Here is a 6,108-nt window from a genome sequence, read left to right as displayed (position 1 = left end):
TCCCAATTCCCCCTCTCCTCACCCTCCAAGACCACCAGACTCCTAATCACTTCCCAGGACCTGACATTGGCCAATCACAGGGTGTGTGGTCCCAGGCCCCTCCCTCCCCCCAAATCCATCCTGTACCCAGCTTTACACACCATCTTCCTGGTCACTTCTAAGGAAGGATTTCAGGCACTGCGACAAGAGGAGTCAGGGCTGGAGTAAGAAGGGCCTTCCTCTCTTGATTTGGAGGCCTCCTGCTGGGAGGGGGAGCCCCTGCTCTCACCCTGGAGCCCCTGCCCCACGGGCACACTTACTTTCTGCTGCTGCTGCTGCCTCTCCTGGGTTTTCTGGGTGTTGATCTCCTGGGTGACAAACTTGGAGGGTGCCTCCTGCCAGGGTTGCGGACAGTGAGGCCACACCACTCCCCTCGCTCAAAGTCTCTTCAGCACTACTACAGGTTTTGGCCACCGGACGTCTGACCTGAGTCATCTGGTACCAGTGCTATTCTGTCTTCCCAGTGTGTTCTGATTCTGGATCAATCCTAGCTCCAACACTCACTCTGTGTGTGGCCCAGGGACTGTGGCCTGGCCTCCCTAGGCCTGCTTCCTCATCTGAAAAGCGTGAGAACTCCACCCCCCGCACAGGGTCTCCTGAGGACCCAGTGCCATACTTCTATCATCACTGTTCCTGCCCTCGCACATCCAGATGGAGCAGGAAAGATCCACACATTCCTTGCCTCCCTCGGACCTCAACACCGCTTGCTGAGGCCTGCACCACAGAATCATCTCCCCATTTCCCAGATGAGGCCCGAGAGGGGCAATAAGTTTTTCAGGGGCTCACACATTGAGACGTCACTGTTCCCTTTTAGCCAGAGACCCTGCCTCAGCGGCTCTCACTCAGTCTGAGACCACCACTGACCACAAATCCTTCCCTCTGGGCTCTTGAGGAAAGTCCAGGCCCCTACCTGGACCAAGCCACAGATGGAGAGGGATGGGGTGTTCTCAAAGTCTGGATAAGCAGCTCCTGCCGGCCTTAGCCGATCTGGAGTCTCTGCATCCAGACCAGAACCAAGGCAAAGCCAAAGATTTCACCTCCCCCAAGCAACAACTCCTCAGGGCATTCCTCAACTGAGCAGTCTTTCTTCATTCACTCAGGAAGGGAACCCTGAAAGCGCTACCTCTGACTGACTGAGAAGAGGATGACAGCACACTTTGTTTCCCCATTTACATGGAGCTTCTGATGAAGGAAGGACCCACTACCCACTGCGAAACTACCATTTCCCCCAGACCCTCCTCATTAGCCACTGGGGGCATATGTCATTGTCAACTGGACACTCAGGTGAAGAATAGCCAGTGACTGAATAGCAGTGGCTGCCATAGGGGCACGGTGTGGAGTCACAGAAGGCACACACATCTGTCCCTGGCCCAGCCATTTGGACCCAAGCCTGGGAAGTCTTTTTGTCCACCTGGTCCATGGGAATCCCCCGGGAGATGCCCTCCCCTTGGAGGTGTTGCAAAAACAGAAGAAAAAGCACAGTCCTGGCTTTCTGAGAGCACAGTGGGCTGGTCTCGGAAAGAGAGGACTCCCTAACCATCCCATCCCCTCATTAGTGCCAGCAGGATGGGCCCTCACGGAAGCAGGAGACTGGCTAACGTTGCCAGCTGGACAGCCCAGCCAACACCACTATACCCTATGACCAGAGACTCCTGTACTTCAAACTGGACCCCCCGCCCCCACTTGCCCATAGGCCACACAGGTCCCTCTTCCTGTTAGTCCAGAACATCTAAATCATTACGTGAGAAACTAACAAAACCACATCCTGCCCAGTCCCCCTTCCCTCTCAGTCCTCCTCTCTTTCCAGAGCCCCAGCCTCCACTCTATCCTGGTCATCAGTTCCCTGCTGAGTGACTTGTCTTGGCTTTGGAGCTTCTTAAATTTTTTGTAGCTCTTCCTGAGAAGAGACAAAAGAAAAAAGAAAAATTTAGGAATAATGTGGGGATTTGAGTGCAAGTCCCTTTTATTTCAGAACCAAAAGCTTCATCTCAATGAGTATTTTCTCTGGGTTCCTTTGTGCACTAAGGTGTCCTTGTGACTGGGGAGGGGGGCTTTCATGGTGGTCACCTGAGGCCTCTATTCACATTTGTATTAAGCTTCTCTGTGTTGCCTGGTTTTGGTTTTCTCTGGGCATATGGTTCAGTTGCTGTAAACACTTGAAAGTCTCCAACTTAAGTCAACTCAGTATCTGACATATAAGGAAACGGATTCCTGAAGCCGAACTGGTGGACTGAGGACCCAGAGAGGCTAAAGACCCCAACATCAGCCCAGTCTCTGTCCTCAGGGTTTGCGGCCTCCCAGGAGTTCCCAGCTGACTGATGGAGCAACGACAGACGTATGAGAGATCCCTAATCCGTCCTGGTCCAATCTTTGGAGAGAGGCCTATCTACCTGGAAACCTTCCGCCATGTGTTCTTCAGACGGCAAATCGAGGTGTTCTGCAGAGCAGAGAGGATGGCATGCAAAGAGGAGTAGTTCTTCAGAATTTGGCACTCCTGGGGAGGAAAGAGGATGAGCTGTGAGGTGGGGAGCTAGAGCCCTATTTGCTCTAGCTTCAACCCCCTCAGTTTAAAACTCCCCTCTCCTCCCCTCCCAGATGAGATGGAGCCCTGGAAGTGCACATTTAGGGCCAGAAGAATAACACTCACAGGGAGGAGGATTTTTTTGGGGGGGGGACTGTTTATTGTTATGTTAATCACCACACATTACATCATTAGATTTTGATGTAGTGTTCCATAATTCATTGTTTGTGCATAACACCCAGGGCTCCATGCAGAACGTGCCCTCTTTAATACCCATCACCAGGCTAACCCATCCTCCCAGCCCCCTCCCCTCTAGAACCCTCAGTTTGTTTTTCAGAGTCCATCATCTCTCATGGTTCGTCTCCCCCTCCAATTTCCCCCCCTTCATTCTTCCCCTCCTACTATTGTCTTCTTCTTCATTTTCTTTTTTTTTTTTCTTAACATATATTGCATTATTTGTTTCAGAGGTACAGATCTGTGATTCAACAGCCTTGCACAATTCACAGCACTCACCATAGCACATACCCTCCCCAATGTCTATCACCCAGCCACCCCATCTCTCCCACCCCACCCCCCACTCCAGCAACCCTCAGTTTGTTTCCTGAGATTAAGAATTCCTCATATCAGTGAGGTCATATGACACATGTCTTTCTCTGATTGACTTATTTCGCTCAGCGTAACACTCTCCAGTTCCCTCCACGTCGTTGCAAATGGCAAGATCTCATTCCTTTTGATGGCTGCATAATATCCCATTGTATATATATACCACATCTTCTTTATCCATTCTTCGGTCGATGGACATCTTGGCTCTTTCCACAGTTTGGCTATTATGGACATTGCTGCCATAAACATCGGGGTGCAAGTACCCCTTCGGATCCCTACATTTGTATCTTTGGGGTAAATGCCCAGTAGTGCAATTGCTGGATCGTATGGTAGCTCTGTTTTCAACTTTTTGAGGAACCTCCTTACTGTTTTTTCCAGAGTGGTTGCACCAACTTGCATTCCCACCAACAGTGTAGGAGGGTTCCCTTTCAGGGAGGAGGATTTTGTTTAATTCAATGAAGAAGCCAAGTAGGAAGGCCACCACCAGGACATGTGAGTCAAAGTCAGTGTGCCTTTGGCAAGAAAGGCCTACGGACTCTGGAGGGGCTCAGACCATAGAACTGAGAAGGTGAAGAGGCAGTTCCCCAGGATCCAGAGTGGGACTCCACTGGAACTCCCCCAGCATACCTGGGCCACCTGGATCCAGTGCTCCACTACCCTGGCCCTGTGCTGGGCAGTCATGCTCAGGTCCCCAAGGCAGGTGGTGAGGACACAGCTGGTCACACTTTGGAAATGCGTGATGGCGGCACGGACTGTGGGTGCCAGGTGCTCATTGCCAGGCTTGTTCCTCTTGGACCAGGTGGAGCCCAGGCAATGACTGGGCACCACCTTCTTGAATAGCTCCTGGGGACCAAGGAGAGTGTCACCTGGCACTGCCACAGCTCAGCTCAGTGTCCACAGTCCCCCACAGGCCCAGGCAGGAGTCACTGGTCAGACCTGGAGCTCAGGAAGCTGAGGAAATGTCTGAGCCTTGTGGAGGTCCCCAGGATTTGTTCTCTGTCTACTGAGGGCATACAGCATGGGATGACTCAGGACCCAAAACTGGTGGGGAAGGAAGGATTCATTTGCCTCCAGTCCATCCTCACTAACTCTAAGATTCCAGAAGGTGGCTCAAGTTGGTTCTTCCCAAGGGGGCATCTTTCACCCATCCTGATCACCCTCTGCTCTTTCTACTGAGATGCGTATTCTCCTGTGACAGCTACAACCATGGCCTTGTTTGTCCTTCTAATTAAGTACACATCAGGTGCCTAATAAGTGCTGAGGCTGCTGGGCCTCCTGGGCAGATGGGTGCCAACCCATGGACCTGGCTGCACACAGTGAGTGTTCCTTCCCCACCAACTGGGCTGGGCCCTACCCAGCTTTCTATCTGTTCTACCTCATTTAATCTGCACAGTCAATATCTTTGCAGCAGGTGCTATTGGTGTCCATCTCTACTGACTACGGTGGATAGCAAAGGCTCAGAGGCTAAGAAAGTTACCCAAGTCACACAAATGGCAAGTGGTGGGACTGGGATTTGGACCCACATCATAAGAGTCCAGAACAGGAAAAGGGAGGTCTGGGGCAACTGATGGCAGAGGGAATCCCTCCCCCCACCCCCCGACAAGAAACCAGCTGCTCCCGCATCTAGTATTGTTAATTGTTCTGCCACCAGCTGGGGAGGGAAGGCCATGAGCTCACGCTTCTCCTCAGCTGGACCGTTCTCACTGGTCACATGCCAGGGACACGAGGCCTCTGAGGCTGGAGCTGGCTCTGTATCTACTTTCAGAGGTGGAGAGCAAATTCTGAATATAGCTGAACGTCCAGCTGACTCCGGCTCAGGGCTTGGCATTTGTGCCAGAGCTGATGTTTGCTTTTGCTCCAATACTGGAGCCATTGATGGTGACTCCATCACTAAAGGCGGTAGTAAAAATGGAGCTGGAACATGCTCTAAATCCAGAGTTGGCCTTTGTTCTGACTTTGCAGCAGGCTGGGGCTCTGGAGCTGGCACTGAAGAGGATAAAGAGAAGAGTTCCACAATGTAACTGAGTTTCCATGTGTCTTTCCAAAAACAGGAAAGATCCTACTGCCTTTAAGGGAATACCCAGCACATGAAGCCCACCCTAGATATCTTCCCAGACTGAAGTCCCCCTTACCCTCTTTTTCTGCCTCAGTGGGCCCTAGATGTTCCAAATGGACCATGGACAGTGGGTCACAGCACTTCAGGTCTAAGCCAGGCAAGCTGGCGTGTATGTATGCCACCATCAGTTTTAACCAAGGATGGTGCAGGGTCTGCCAGTCCTCCTGTAAGTATTGATCTGCCCAGCTGTGCAGCATGGGCGAGAGGGCCCTGGGGGAAGTCATGTGTGGAACAGAGTCAGAGGCCCATCCTTTTTTTCCACACCATGCTTCCACATCCCCCTCCTTGTGTCTGGGCACCAAAGGATGGCACCACCTCACCCCCAAACACTCTGTGGCCATGTTTTGCAATGGAAGGCATGGTCAGGGGCACATCTAAAGAGAGCCTTGTGAGGCCCATCCTTCCACTGACACTTGTCTCCCAAAGGGCCTGGGCATGGCCTACCCCATCCTCCATGCCCATGAGCATTAGGACTGAGGTTTATGGCATATTTGTGAGCAGGCTGTTTACCACACCGATTATTCTGGGCCCCAGTTGTAGTGGTCAAGAGAGATGGATATGGACAGGGCAGGGAGCAGAAGAACGGACTGGAAACGATGAATCGCTCAGGGTCTGACTCAGCTTAGCCCCCCCCTCTGCCTCCCAAGGCCTTAGGACCCCATCCACAGCTCTCTGACTCATTTTCTCAGGCGGTGGAAGCCCTCAGACCTCCGCCCTCCATGGGAATCAAACATGTGTGAGATCGGGGTACTACCAGTCCCTCCCCAGGGACTCCCTTACTATCCCATTCTGCTTCTAGGCCCAAAGACTACTCACCTTTTCAGTGGTT

The 6,108-nt window shown here is 52.2% G+C and overlaps 1 long non-coding RNA gene across 1 annotated transcript; it reads right to left on the bottom strand.

Moving 5' to 3' along the window:
* Positions 1-827: 827 nt before the first annotated feature.
* LOC145718238 (uncharacterized) lies at positions 828-6,102 on the bottom strand. Its single transcript, XR_014141669.1, has 4 exons — positions 5,296-6,102; positions 3,791-5,149; positions 2,430-2,533; positions 828-1,936 (listed from the first exon to the last, which is right to left on the bottom strand). It is a non-coding gene; the product is annotated as an uncharacterized LOC145718238 (long non-coding RNA).
* Positions 6,103-6,108: the final 6 nt, after the last annotated feature.

This window comes from Leptonychotes weddellii, unplaced genomic scaffold, assembly GCF_054177405.1.
Source record: "Leptonychotes weddellii isolate Sample4059 unplaced genomic scaffold, ASM5417740v2 HiC_scaffold_12494, whole genome shotgun sequence".
Taxonomy (NCBI): domain Eukaryota; kingdom Metazoa; phylum Chordata; class Mammalia; order Carnivora; family Phocidae; genus Leptonychotes; species Leptonychotes weddellii.
This window is presented reverse-complemented; position numbering and strand designations above follow the sequence as displayed.